We start from the raw sequence: 15829 nt of genomic DNA, 5'->3' as shown, positions 1-15829 counted from the left end.
CCTCTAGCTCCCTCTCTCTCTGTCTTACTACCTCTAGCTCCCTCTCTCTTACTCCCTCTAGCTCCCTCTCTCTCTCTTACTTCCTCTAGCTCCCTCTCTCTCTTTCTCCCTCTAGCTCCCTCTCTCTCTTTCTTACTCCCTCTAGCTCCCTCTCTCTCTTGTTTTACTCCCTCTAGCTCCCTCTCTTTCTCTGTCTTGCTCCCTCTAGCTCCCTCTCTCTGTCTTACTCCCTCTAGCTTCATCTTTCTCTGTCTTAGTCCCTCTAGCCCCCTCTCTCTTACTCCCTCTAGCTCCCTCTCTCTCTCTTACTCCCTCTAGCCCCCTCTCTCTCTGTCTTGCTCCCTCTAGCTCTCTCTCTCTCTCTCTCTGTCTTACTTCCTCTGGCTCCCTCTCACTCTGTCTTGCTCCTTCTAGTTCCCTCTCTTTCTCTTACTCCCTCTAGCTCCCTCTCTCTGTCTAGCTCCCTCTCTCTTGCTCCCTCTAGCTCCCTCTGTCTCCCTCTCTCTGTCTTACTCCCTCTGTCTCCCTCTATCTGTCTTACTCCCTCTAGCTCCCTCTCTCTCTGTCTTACTCCCTCTAGCTCCCTCTCTCTGTCTTATTCCCTCTAGCTCCCTCTCTCTGTCTTATTCCCTCTAGCTCCCTCTCTCTCTGTCTTACTCCCTCTAGCTCCCTCTCTCTGTCTAGCTCCCTCTCTCTCTCTCTCTCTTACTCCCTCTAGCTCCCTCTCCCTGTCTTGCTCCCTCTAGCTCCCTTTCTCTATCTTAATCCCTCTAGCTCCTTCTCTCTGTCTAGCTCCCTCTCTTCCTGTCTTACTCCCTAGCTCCCTCTCTCTGTCTTACTCCCTAGCTCCCTCTCTCTCTGTCTTACTCCCTCTAGCTCCCTCTCTCTCTCTGTCTTGCTCCGTCTAGCTCCCTCTCTCTCTGTCTTACTCTCTTTAGCTCCCTCTCTCTCTGTCTTTGTCACTCTAGCACCCTCTCTCTGTCTTGCTCCCTCTAGCTCCCTGTCTCCCTCTCTGTCTTACTCCCTCTAGCTCCCTCTCTCTCTCCTACTCCCTCTAGCTCCCTCTCTCTCTGTCTTGCTCGCTCTAGATCCCTCTCTCTATCTTACTCCCTCTAGCTCCCTCTCTCTGTCTAGCTCCTTCTATCGCTGTCTTACTCCCTCTAGCTCCCTCTCTCTCTGTCTTACTCCCTCTAGCTCCCTCTCTCTGTCTTACTCCCTCTAGCTCCCTCTCTCTATCTTACTCCCTCTAGCTCCCTCTGTCTCCCTCTCTCGCTGTCTTACTCCCTCTGGCCCTGGTACCCAAACTGCTGGGCAAGTGTCAGTGAAACCAAACTGCAAGTTAACAATGCCATTGCCTGCCTGCCTGGTATATGCATAACTGGGTTTGGTTTGACTTCGGTTTCGTTTCGACTTTCATCACAGACCAACAATGCAAACCCTAACCCTTGACTATTTGACTTCTGTGACCCATCCATTCCATGCACGTGCAGAATGCAGATGGTGCCCGTAGCTACGGCGGGCTGGGGCGCGGTGGTGGCGCGCTTCTTGCACTAAAGCAGGACGCAGAACTCGTCAGTGTAAATTGGTGTCACCCCCCAGATGGGGTGACACCCGGTGCGGTCCGCACCCCCCGCACCCCCCTAGTGACGCCACTGATTCTATAGGCAAAAACCTAATGGACATTAGTGCAATGTTATCATGGCAATGATTGCATTGGTTTTCTCCCTACCTTGTAGTGAGGGGCTGTGTTGAAAAGAAGAGAAATGTGTGAATTCGAGCAGGAATCCCCACTACCTTTTTGTGCATATTGTGATATTTTTGTATGCGTAATATGTGCTTCACTGTTAAATATAAAGATATTAAATAGAGTCCAAAATGAAATTCTTTTGTCCGTAATAGGAAACTTATGTTTTGCTCATGTCCCTTTCCGGTAAGTGAATTGCTAAATGGGAGGGAGAGACTTCAGTGCTGATGTGGGGGTGTGGCTAGGGGTGTGCAAAATACATATAATTTACTTTCATGTAATTACGCAAAGATTTGGTAAAGTTATGTATAGTTACATGTAATTACTTGAAATGCAAATTCTTCATATAGTGCTATCTTTTAGAACAAAATGAGTTGTATACATTTTTGGTGCAATGAACATTTTGTGATAGAAAATAGCAATAATGCATTAAAATATATTCATCTTATGGGCTTTGGTTCATCCCCTTGCTCTTGATAGGATGTCTTTCTTGTTTATCTAATTTCCACAGTCCTTATTAAGTAACTTTCCTCAATGTCTTTTTGTTCTTCCGAAGTGAGGAATAGGGCTGTTAGTTGAGTGGGGTGTGAGCTCTTTTCAAGCAACAACCACAACCCTCTCAGGGTGTACCACAAAAATAATTTCAGAATATTAAGGTAAGTATAAAATAAGTATAGTGCCTAAAAGCACAAAATACCAACTGTTGTTTTCCAGTTGCAACAGGTCGGGGAAAATACACAAGTTCAGGTCAACTGTAATGTAGCATGGGCTGGATACAGGGGCCAAGTGAGCTCCAATGAGATTTGTGACTTAGGTTGCGCAGAGCCGGATCTGATGAGGAGCTCTGATGCTGCGAAGTTGTCGAGTTATTGCGCTCCGACGGTCTAAGGAAACCCACAGTTCGGCTAGGAGGAGTAAACTCTGGGTCCAGGACCTCAGGGGTACCTCTTAGGAAAGAACACTCACTCCAGCCCAGGTCATCAGCAGCACATAGGCAGGTCCAGTGTAGTCTGGCCACTGGGCAGATGCAGGACTGGTCACTGGAGCTTGTTGGGTCCCTGTATCTCAGAACAGGAGGCCACTCTGGTAGCCCTTGGAGTCACTCTGGTGGTTCTGGGTTCAAGGAACAGTCCCAGTCTTTCTTCCTCAGGGAGCATGGTAGCCCCTCTTGAAACAGGGCAGTCCTTCTAAGTGATCTGAAGAGCAGATCTGAGGGTCCTTGTAGGACTTGGCCCTTTTTGGCTAAAGTTCCTAAAGTTTTTGCCTTCCGCCTAGACCTTTTTTCTGACATAGTGTTGCCAACTTAGATGCTTTGGACACTTTGCCACTGCTAAACAGTGTCAAAGTGCAAGTGCTCCCTATATAAAGTGTAATTGTAATTGGCTGTCCATGATTGGTATGTTTTTACTAGTAAAGTCCCTAGTAAGTGGGACTATGTGGGCCGGGGCTGGTAATACAAATGCTACTAGTGGGCCTGCAGCACTATTTGTGCCACCCACACAAGTAGCCTTAAAAAGGGAACAAGGCCTGCCATTTCAGGGCCTGAGCGCAGTTTGCTAAACTGCCATGTTGGTCTGTCAAGTACACTCATTTGGCAGACCTTATTCTTCCCTTTCTATGCACAAGGCACCCCTAAGGTAGGTCCAGGGTATCCCCTAGTCTGGGTGCAGTGCATGTGAAAGGTAGGACATGTACTTAGGTGTGTACTATATCCTGACTGTGAAAAAATCTCCATTTTATTTTTCACTGTGGAAAGGCCATATTGCCTATAGGATAGAATGGGAAGGCTGTGTAATGTTTTTCAGCCTAACTTCCCAAAGGCTTAAGATGGAAAGGTGAAGTTAAGTATGACTCAACTCATAATGTAATAACACTTCTTTTTATGAAGGTGGTTTTTGCATTGTGTGTTTAGAAGCCACTCTTTTTGAAGTGGCTGAGTTTTTCTGCTCTAACATTTATGTGTGTCTCTGCCTGGCTGTGGATTGACTGTCTGGATTTGAAAGCGATAGGATCTGGGGAATGTCTTGACCCAGGGGAGGAGGTGAGATAGCAAAAGGATAACCTGCATCTGGAGTGTAGGGGGAGAAGCCCCTAGAGGTGAAGAGGCCTGGGTTGCTGCTATAAAACAATTGTCCCATCTCCTGCTGAGTGATTGAGAATCCAGATCTCCACTAAACAAAGGAAGAGAGATGTGACTGGCAGGGAGGCACCCAGAACTGGTTTGAACAGGGGTCAGTGGCCCCCTGAAACACAAAGACTTCAAAGCCATTGAGGTGTATAACTATGAGAGCCGAAGCCCCTGAACTTTGGAGAATGGCTTGATCAAGTGTGAACAAGACTGGAGCTACTTCATGGTCAAGAGGACCTTTGCCAGGGAAGAAACAACTGAAAAGACTGAAGGATAGGACTGACCCTTGCTGTGTGTTCTGGGGCTGGCCTGCAGTTTGCTGTTTTAACCAAGGAAAGGCTAAACGGACTTTGCTGTGTGCTGTGTCCCCCTGCTTGAAAGGACGTTGCTGTGTCCTGAAGTAAGTTATCCCCAAGGGCCCAAGGTGAGCTGGCTCCCTGTTTGGAAACACAGGAACACAAACGTTTCCATGAGTCTCAGGGGTGCTGTATGGGCGTGCTTGTTGCAGCCTGAGACCCTCGTAAGGCGTGCCCTGTGATCGTGGGCACCTGGAGTCCAAGCAAGGATCAGTGGCTCTCTGTGCGTGTGCTTTGTGCAGCCTGAACCCCTTTGTGAGGATTGTCCAGTGATCGTATGCACTGGAATCCAAGTGAGTCTCATCAACGCTGTGTGCGTTGTGCACCGCGAGACCTTCGTGAGGATTTGCCTTGTTATTGTGTGCACCGTAATCCAAGTTAGCCTCATAGACACTGTGTGTGTGTGTGCGCCTTGTGCACTGTGAGACCTTCGTGAGGATTTGCCTTGTTATCATGTGCACTGGAATGCAAGTGTGTTTCATCGATGCTGTGTGTGGGTGCGTTGTGCACTGTGAGATCTTCGTGAAGATTTACCTTGTTATCGTGTGCACCTGAGTTAAAGTGAGTCTCAACGACGCTCGGCGCATGATCTTCGTGCAGCCTGAGACCCGTGTGTGGAGTGCCTAGTGATCGTGCACCCAAAGCTTAAGGAAGACTCTGCAACATTGTGTGCATGTGCTCTGTGGCAGCCTGAGATCTTCGTAACTGTAGCGGCCCGGACCGGACGTCCCGGAGGAGCTGCGTTGCCGGCCCAAGCCCGCCTCTTGCCAATTCACAAAGTTGCATCGGAGGCCCTGCCACTGGACGAAAAGAGGAGAGTGTGTTCGTGCCCCCCAGGTAACATGTGTTGACTCCTGGGGCAGGGCTCAGAGAGTGACGCTCTCGGCCTCTCTCTTTCTTGTGTCTGCAGCGCGAACCTCTGCTTCAGCTCGAATCGCGGCCCGTATTGCCATGGGAGTGGCAGTACAGGTGTAGAAAATAGAAACCTTCTCAGGGGTCCCACTGATACTTGGTCCTTTTAAACCAACAAAGAAGAAATTGGCACAAAAGCTAAAATATAAAAAGAACATCTTTATTAATCTCAAAGGAGGGAGACTACGTCACACAGAAGTCTTAGCAACTGAATGAGGCAGTCTGAGGAGTACCGAAAACTGAGGTCTTATATATGCTTAGGGTTACATAGTCCGCACAAGACCAAGGGGCAGTCCTGGCACATGTAAGCATGCAAAAATGACTAATATGGGCATGCAAGATCTGCTTGCTCAACAAAGTGGGAGGTGAGTTAGTATAGCCTGACAGTTATACTAGAGAAGCAGGTGCATTCTACTAGCTAGGCCCTTCTGAGCATGTGCGAAGGTGGAAGATGCTAAATATAGTTTGTTTCTAGGCAGATTACAAGAGCAGTCAACACTGAGGGAGGACAGAGCACATGGCGAGAATGTGGCAGCACATGGCAAACAAGATGGCTGCCTGAAATACAAAATGGCTTTCAGCTCATGCTAACAAATCCCTGCAATATTTAACAGATAGTCCTTTTAGCATGAGCTAAAGACATTCCTATGATCCAGTAGGAACATAGAAAATGTTTGCACATTCATTTTCATAAATTTATCAATATCCTAATTAATTGCTAGGTGGGCATTTTCCATTCTAAACATTTCATTAAGCGGTATATATAAAGTATAAGCACGAATACAAAGGGAACGAAGCATTAGGTCATAATTAACATACAGACAGTAGGAGAGAGTAATGACCACTATTACAAACAGAATTATCATTTTTTTTTTAGTCCTAAGCCAAAGCAAATCCTAAAACCATCTAGTAAACATTTTCAGGGCTACTTGTCGATATTCCTTTTATGAGGGCTAGAACATCAATCATATCTGGGATCAGGAGGACCACACAGGGCCATAGGAATTAGGATGAAGAGCTGCAAAGGGCTGCTCCTCCTTAAAAATGGGACGACTAAAGGGGTACATTATTGACAAGAAAAAGAAGTAGTCCTTGGGGAAATTGAAGCCGCTGTACAACCAACCAGAGGGGAGTCTTCTCCCTGTGTCCGTTTGAGCCTCACAGGCAGGCTCTTGTTGTTTCCACGGTGGAGCTGCACAACTCTCAACTCAAGGATCACAGCCCAGTTTCAAGGGGAAAAAAGTCTCCTTTCAGGATAGGGCAGTCACCCACCAGGCAAATGCTCTTTGCGATCCTGTCCCGTGTCTCAGGCAGTGCACCAGTTTTCTTCACTTTCAATCGAACAGGTACCAGAAACACAGCACCTGTACCCTAAACTCAAGTACTTCCCTAATTCCTGTATTGCTCTGCTGGCGCACTGCTCATTCGTTGGGGCCATACATTGCATCCAGTGTACCCAGGTAACTCTTGTACAACAAACAAAGGAGCAAACTTCCATTCACTTTAGGACCAGGATTCAGAGGCCTGATGCAGGATCTCTGAATCAACCCTTGTTTCAAAAGGAGTCGCCTCAAGCAAAGCCTGCTCGCCATTCTGGTCGGTCTGTGACTCTCAGCTGGGCATGATCCATGATTTCTCCTTTCTGATTTGTGACCCCTTCTTTCGCCCAAGACAGTGGCAGGGGTGCACAATTCATTTCAGGGCTTCCGCCTTCACTGAGGTTCTAGTTGCCAGCAATGCCTGTGCTGGTTACCTTCACTTTGGCTTCAAGCTGGACTGGTGCTGACTCCTCAGGCTGAATTTGATGTCCGGGCCCCTCTGGCAGTGGTTGTAAGGCAGCAAATATCTATTGGTTGACAGAACAAAAGGTCTTTAAACAAGGCACAGAAACAGTCTATCAACAGAGAGGATAGTCTCAAAATACTTCCTAGTCTTGGGACGCCCCAAGAAAAAAAATGCTTCAGCCAGACTCATACTAGACATCCCCCGCACAGACCACATCTCCGCTCACCTGAAAGACCTTCACTGGCTCCCCGTCAACAAGAGAATAACGTTCCGTCTCCTCACCCACGCACACAAAGCCCTATACAAACTTGATACAAAAAAGGGGGTGGTGATGAACAGAGTGTCTGAATTAAGCAGACCACTCTTACCCAGTCCAAAGATCAGGGCTTGATCCATCACCGTTATTTATCTCACTGCCCCATCCCAGCTCAGAACCTGGCTATATGCAAATTAGTCTGTCCCTGGCCCAGTGCATCATGGGAACAGGGCAGACCAAACTACCAAGCCAATTCTTCACCAGAAAGGAGACAAGCTACCGGGGACCGGTTTCTGGCATTTCAGCCTCTTCGGCCCGGCTTGCTTGAATCCTGATGGAGCAGTGAGAAAGGGACTCATGTCTGAGTATACCCTGCCACACCTATAGTGGCCAAAAACGATACAAAAAAGGGGGTGGTGATGAACAGAGTGTCTGAATTAAGCAGACCACTCTTACCCAGTCCAAAGATCAGGGCTTGATCCATCACCGTTATTTATCTCACTGCCCCATCCCAGCTCAGAACCTGGCTATATGCAAATTAGTCTGTCCCTGGCCCAGTGCATCATGGGAACAGGGCAGACCAAACTACCAAGCCAATTCTTCACCAGAAAGGAGACAAGCTACCGGGGACCGGTTTCTGGCATTTCAGCCTCTTCGGCCCGGCTTGCTTGAATCCTGATGGAGCAGTGAGAAAGGGACTCATGTCTGAGTATACCCTGCCACACCTATAGTGGCCAAAAACGATACAAAAAAGGGGGTGGTGATGAACAGAGTGTCTGAATTAAGCAGACCACTCTTACCCAGTCCAAAGATCAGGGCTTGATCCATCACCGTTATTTATCTCACTGCCCCATCCCAGCTCAGAACCTGGCTATATGCAAATTAGTCTGTCCCTGGCCCAGTGCATCATGGGAACAGGGCAGACCAAACTACCAAGCCAATTCTTCACCAGAAAGGAGACAAGCTACCGGGGACCGGTTTCTGGCATTTCAGCCTCTTCGGCCCGGCTTGCTTGAATCCTGATGGAGCAGTGAGAAAGGGACTCATGTCTGAGTATACCCTGCCACACCTATAGTGGCCAAAAACGATACAAAAAAGGGGGTGGTGATGAACAGAGTGTCTGAATTAAGCAGACCACTCTTACCCAGTCCAAAGATCAGGGCTTGATCCATCACCGTTATTTATCTCACTGCCCCATCCCAGCTCAGAACCTGGCTATATGCAAATTAGTCTGTCCCTGGCCCAGTGCATCATGGGAACAGGGCAGACCAAACTACCAAGCCAATTCTTCACCAGAAAGGAGACAAGCTACCGGGGACCGGTTTCTGGCATTTCAGCCTCTTCGGCCCGGCTTGCTTGAATCCTGATGGAGCAGTGAGAAAGGGACTCATGTCTGAGTATACCCTGCCACACCTATAGTGGCCAAAAACAATACAAAAAAGGGGGGTGGTGATGAACAGAGTGTCTGAATTAAGCAGACCACTCTTACCCAGTCCAAAGATCAGGGCTTGATCCATCACCGTTATTTATCTCACTGCCCCATCCCAGCTCAGAACCTGGCTATATGCAAATTAGTCTGTCCCTGGCCCAGTGCATCATGGGAACAGGGCAGACCAAACTACCAAGCCAATTCTTCACCAGAAAGGAGACAAGCTACCGGGGACCGGTTTCTGGCATTTCAGCCTCTTCGGCCCGGCTTGCTTGAATCCTGATGGAGCAGTGAGAAAGGGACTCATGTCTGAGTATACCCTGCCACACCTATAGTGGCCAAAAACGATACAAAAAAGGGGGTGGTGATGAACAGAGTGTCTGAATTAAGCAGACCACTCTTACCCAGTCCAAAGATCAGGGCTTGATCCATCACCGTTATTTATCTCACTGCCCCATCCCAGCTCAGAACCTGGCTATATGCAAATTAGTCTGTCCCTGGCCCAGTGCATCATGGGAACAGGGCAGACCAAACTACCAAGCCAATTCTTCACCAGAAAGGAGACAAGCTACCGGGGACCGGTTTCTGGCATTTCAGCCTCTTCGGCCCGGCTTGCTTGAGTCCTGATGGAGCAGTGAGAAAGGGACTCATGTCTGAGTATACCCTGCCACACCTATAGTGGCCAAAAACGATACAAAAAAGGGGGTGGTGATGAACAGAGTGTCTGAATTAAGCAGACCACTCTTACCCAGTCCAAAGATCAGGGCTTGATCCATCACCGTTATTTATCTCACTGCCCCATCCCAGCTCAGAACCTGGCTATATGCAAATTAGTCTGTCCCTGGCCCAGTGCATCATGGGAACAGGGCAGACCAAACTACCAAGCCAATTCTTCACCAGAAAGGAGACAAGCTACCGGGGACAGGTTTCTGGCATTTCAGCCTCTTCGGCCCGGCTTGCTTGAATCCTGATGGAGCAGTGAGAAAGGGACTCATGTCTGAGTATACCCTGCCACACCTATAGTGGCCAAAAACGATACAAAAAAGGGGGTGGTGATGAACAGAGTGTCTGAATTAAGCAGACCACTCTTACCCAGTCCAAAGATCAGGGCTTGATCCATCACCGTTATTTATCTCACTGCCCCATCCCAGCTCAGAACCTGGCTATATGCAAATTAGTCTGTCCCTGGCCCAGTGCATCATGGGAACAGGGCAGACCAAACTACCAAGCCAATTCTTCACCAGAAAGGAGACAAGCTACCGGGGACCGGTTTCTGGCATTTCAGCCTCTTCGGCCCGGCTTGCTTGAATCCTGATGGAGCAGTGAGAAAGGGACTCATGTCTGAGTATACCCTGCCACACCTATAGTGGCCAAAAACGATACAAAAAAGGGGGTGGTGATGAACAGAGTGTCTGAATTAAGCAGACCACTCTTACCCAGTCCAAAGATCAGGGCTTGATCCATCACCGTTATTTATCTCACTGCCCCATCCCAGCTCAGAACCTGGCTATATGCAAATTAGTCTGTCCCTGGCCCAGTGCATCATGGGAACAGGGCAGACCAAACTACCAAGCCAATTCTTCACCAGAAAGGAGACAAGCTACCGGGGACCGGTTTCTGGCATTTCAGCCTCTTCGGCCCGGCTTGCTTGAATCCTGATGGAGCAGTGAGAAAGGGACTCATGTCTGAGTATACCCTGCCACACCTATAGTGGCCAAAAACGATACAAAAAGGGGGTCCATCACCACCCCTTGTTGTAAATAATTTTGTCCACCCTAAGCGTGGAAGGGTATACTCAGATGTGAGTCCCTTGCTCATTGCACCATCAGGATTCAAGCAAGCCGGGCCGAAGACGCCTGAAATGGCAGAAACCGGTCCCCGGAAGCTTGTTTCCTTCCCAGTGTAAGAATTGGCTGTTGTAGTCTGGTCTGCCCTGTTCCCATGATGCACTGGGCCAGGGACAGACTAATTTGCATACAGCCAGGTTCTGAAACTGGGATGGTGCAATGAGCTAAAAAACGGTGTTGGATCTAGCCCTGATCTCTTGACTGGGTGAGAGTACTCTGCTTAATTCAGAGACTCTGTCCATCACCACCCCTTGTTGTAAATAATTTTGTCCACCCTAAGCGTGGAAGGGTATACTCAGATGTGAGTCCCTTGCTCATTGCACCATCAGGATTCAAGCAAGCCGGGCCGAAGACGCCTGAAATGGCAGAAACCGGTCCCCGGAAGCTTGTTTCCTTCCCAGTGTAAGAATTGGCTGTTGTAGTCTGGTCTGCCCTGTTCCCATGATGCACTGGGCCAGGGACAGACTAATTTGCATACAGCCAGGTTCTGAAACTGGGATGGTGCAATGAGCTAAAAAACGGTGTTGGATCTAGCCCTGATATCTTGACTGGGTGAGAGTACTCTGCTTAATTCAGAGACTCTGTCCATCACCACCCCTTGTTGTAAATAATTTTGTCCACCCTAAGCGTGGAAGGGTATACTCAGATGTGAGTCCCTTGCTCATTGCACCATCAGGATTCAAGCAAGCCGGGCCGAAGACGCCTGAAATGGCAGAAACCGGTCCCCGGAAGCTTGTTTCCTTCCCAGTGTAAGAATTGGCTGTTGTAGTCTGGTCTGCCCTGTTCCCATGATGCACTGGGCCAGGGACAGACTAATTTGCATACAGCCAGGTTCTGAAACTGGGATGGTGCAATGAGCTAAAAAACGGTGTTGGATCTAGCCCTGATCTCTTGACTGGGTGAGAGTACTCTGCTTAATTCAGAGACTCTGTCCATCACCACCCCTTGTTGTAAATAATTTTGTCCACCCTAAGCGTGGAAGGGTATACTCAGATGTGAGTCCCTTGCTCATTGCACCATCAGGATTCAAGCAAGCCGGGCCGAAGACGCCTGAAATGGCAGAAACCGGTCCCCGGAAGCTTGTTTCCTTCCCAGTGTAAGAATTGGCTGTTGTAGTCTGGTCTGCCCTGTTCCCATGATGCACTGGGCCAGGGACAGACTAATTTGCATACAGCCAGGTTCTGAAACTGGGATGGTGCAATGAGCTAAAAAACGGTGTTGGATCTAGCCCTGATCTCTTGACTGGGTGAGAGTACTCTGCTTAATTCAGAGACTCTGTCCATCACCACCCCTTGTTGTAAATAATTTTGTCCACCCTAAGCGTGGAAGGGTATACTCATATGTGAGTCCCTTGCTCATTGCACCATCAGGATTCAAGCAAGCCGGGCCGAAGACGCCTGAAATGGCAGAAACCGGTCCCCGGAAGCTTGTTTCCTTCCCAGTGTAAGAATTGGCTGTTGTAGTCTGGTCTGCCCTGTTCCCATGATGCACTGGGCCAGGGACAGACTAATTTGCATACAGCCAGGTTCTGAAACTGGGATGGTGCAATGAGCTAAAAAACGGTGTTGGATCTAGCCCTGATCTCTTGACTGGGTGAGAGTACTCTGCTTAATTCAGAGACTCTGTCCATCACCACCCCTTGTTGTAAATAATTTTGTCCACCCTAAGCGTGGAAGGGTATACTCAGATGTGAGTCCCTTGCTCATTGCACCATCAGGATTCAAGCAAGCCGGGCCGAAGACGCCTGAAATGGCAGAAACCGGTCCCCGGAAGCTTGTTTCCTTCCCAGTGTAAGAATTGGCTGTTGTAGTCTGGTCTGCCCTGTTCCCATGATGCACTGGGCCAGGGACAGACTAATTTGCATACAGCCAGGTTCTGAAACTGGGATGGTGCAATGAGCTAAAAAACGGTGTTGGATCTAGCCCTGATCTCTTGACTGGGTGAGAGTACTCTGCTTAATTCAGAGACTCTGTCCATCACCACCCCTTGTTGTAAATAATTTTGTCCACCCTAAGCGTGGAAGGGTATACTCATATGTGAGTCCCTTGCTCATTGCACCATCAGGATTCAAGCAAGCCGGGCCGAAGACGCCTGAAATGGCAGAAACCGGTCCCCGGAAGCTTGTTTCCTTCCCAGTGTAAGAATTGGCTGTTGTAGTCTGGTCTGCCCTGTTCCCATGATGCACTGGGCCAGGGACAGACTAATTTGCATACAGCCAGGTTCTGAAACTGGGATGGTGCAATGAGCTAAAAAACGGTGTTGGATCTAGCCCTGATCTCTTGACTGGGTGAGAGTACTCTGCTTAATTCAGAGACTCTGTCCATCACCACCCCTTGTTGTAAATAATTTTGTCCACCCTAAGCGTGGAAGGGTATACTCAGATGTGAGTCCCTTGCTCATTGCACCATCAGGATTCAAGCAAGCCGGGCCGAAGACGCCTGAAATGGCAGAAACCGGTCCCCGGAAGCTTGTTTCCTTCCCAGTGTAAGAATTGGCTGTTGTAGTCTGGTCTGCCCTGTTCCCATGATGCACTGGGCCAGGGACAGACTAATTTGCATACAGCCAGGTTCTGAAACTGGGATGGTGCAATGAGCTAAAAAACGGTGTTGGATCTAGCCCTGATCTCTTGACTGGGTGAGAGTACTCTGCTTAATTCAGAGACTCTGTCCATCACCACCCCTTGTTGTAAATAATTTTGTCCACCCTAAGCGTGGAAGGGTATACTCAGATGTGAGTCCCTTGCTCATTGCACCATCAGGATTCAAGCAAGCCGGGCCGAAGACGCCTGAAATGGCAGAAACCGGTCCCCGGAAGCTTGTTTCCTTCCCAGTGTAAGAATTGGCTGTTGTAGTCTGGTCTGCCCTGTTCCCATGATGCACTGGGCCAGGGACAGACTAATTTGCATACAGCCAGGTTCTGGAACTGGGATGGTGCAATGAGCTAAAAAACGGTGTTGGATCTAGCCCTGATCTCTTGACTGGGTGAGAGTACTCTGCTTAATTCAGAGACTCTGTCCATCACCACCCCTTGTTGTAAATAATTTTGTCCACCCTAAGCGTGGAAGGGTATACTCAGATGTGAGTCCCTTGCTCATTGCACCATCAGGATTCAAGCAAGCCGGGCCGAAGACGCCTGAAATGGCAGAAACCGGTCCCCGGAAGCTTGTTTCCTTCCCAGTGTAAGAATTGGCTGTTGTAGTCTGGTCTGCCCTGTTCCCATGATGCACTGGGCCAGGGACAGACTAATTTGCATACAGCCAGGTTCTGAAACTGGGATGGTGCAATGAGCTAAAAAACGGTGTTGGATCTAGCCCTGATCTCTTGACTGGGTGAGAGTACTCTGCTTAATTCAGAGACTCTGTCCATCACCACCCCTTGTTGTAAATAATTTTGTCCACCCTAAGCGTGGAAGGGTATACTCAGATGTGAGTCCCTTGCTCATTGCACCATCAGGATTCAAGCAAGCCGGGCCGAAGACGCCTGAAATGGCAGAAACCGGTCCCCGGAAGCTTGTTTCCTTCCCAGTGTAAGAATTGGCTGTTGTAGTCTGGTCTGCCCTGTTCCCATGATGCACTGGGCCAGGGACAGACTAATTTGCATACAGCCAGGTTCTGAAACTGGGATGGTGCAATGAGCTAAAAAACGGTGTTGGATCTAGCCCTGATCTCTTGACTGGGTGAGAGTACTCTGCTTAATTCAGAGACTCTGTCCATCACCACCCCTTGTTGTAAATAATTTTGTCCACCCTAAGCGTGGAAGGGTATACTCAGATGTGAGTCCCTTGCTCATTGCACCATCAGGATTCAAGCAAGCCGGGCCGAAGACGCCTGAAATGGCAGAAACCGGTCCCCGGAAGCTTGTTTCCTTCCCAGTGTAAGAATTGGCTGTTGTAGTCTGGTCTGCCCTGTTCCCATGATGCACTGGGCCAGGGACAGACTAATTTGCATACAGCCAGGTTCTGAAACTGGGATGGTGCAATGAGCTAAAAAACGGTGTTGGATCTAGCCCTGATCTCTTGACTGGGTGAGAGTACTCTGCTTAATTCAGAGACTCTGTCCATCACCACCCCTTGTTGTAAACTATACAAACTTGGACCTGATTGTCTCAACACGCGCCTTTCCTTTTACACCCCCACCCGCGAGCTGCGTTCGTCCAACCAAGCCCTCGCCGCTGTTCCGTGCATCCACAAAGCCACCATGGGAGGAAGATCCTTCTCCTACTTAGCAGCCAAGACCTGGAATTCCCTTCCCATCCACCTCCGCCTTACTCAGGATCACCTAGCCTTCAGAAAACAACTTAAAACATGGATATTCGATAAGTAAACCTCCCCCCCCTTCCTCAAGCGCCTTGAGACCCCATGGGTATGTAGTGCGCTATATAAATTCTGACTTGACTTCACTTGGCCCCATATATTAGCAAGGCACCCAAGAACCACTTTCATCTATCTATGTGAGAGTAAAAAAAAACAGCCTGGACCTATTGGCAATTAAAAAAAGGAACTCTTTGGCAAGAGTAATGCATCACCCAATCCCAAGCAGCCAAGGAAGTCTGTATTCATTTACTAAATTGGGAGGAAAAGAGAAAAACAACACAGACATACCCTAAATCCTTACATTGGTGTATTCCTGTGTGCTAATCTGAAAACTCAAAAAAAAAAAGGAAATGTTCTACACTTTTGCTCAGAAATTTTAAATTACTTGTACAGGAATGCAGACACTTCTAAAATGATTCTTCTTAATGAAAGCACCTACATTGTACGCTTAGGACCATGCTCTCATGTTATAGGAGCAGCAGAAAAAATCTAAAACTGCTAATTTAACAGGGGTTCTTATCTATAAAACAGCATTTCCTTCAAAACATTTTATGCTAAGGATCACATGGGCATCTTCCCTGCGTTCTACTTTTCATGATCCAAACTATGCAACATCAGCTCTAACAAGGACCGTCAGTTTATTTACACAGACTAGCTAATACAAAACTAGCAATGCCCTTACATAACTATGTAGCATGGAATAACATACAATAATTGTGTTATCACCTAAGAATTATAGAACAAAAACTACCCACATCTAGCTCCCCTTAAAGGTCAAATAAGGGAACAACAATCTAGACTATTTATCCTGTCATAATTCCATCACACAGGATGGGCAGTAACATAACATATATATTTATTCATTTTATTAATGCTAACAATGTTTAAAACAGTATTACTGAATAGCCAATTAAATGTCTCATTGCTATTTCACAGAAAATTTAGACAGGCTAAAGAAAAATTGAGAAAAGGAGAGAGCAACATACATTTTACCTAGCCTTAATTTGTAGAGGAGATAGCCTCCTTCCCCCATTTTGACAGTAGGAAACCTGAAACAGGTT

The sequence above is a fragment of the Lissotriton helveticus genome, chromosome 1_1 (genome assembly GCF_964261635.1).
Source record: "Lissotriton helveticus chromosome 1_1, aLisHel1.1, whole genome shotgun sequence".
Taxonomy (NCBI): domain Eukaryota; kingdom Metazoa; phylum Chordata; class Amphibia; order Caudata; family Salamandridae; genus Lissotriton; species Lissotriton helveticus.
This window is presented reverse-complemented; position numbering follows the sequence as displayed.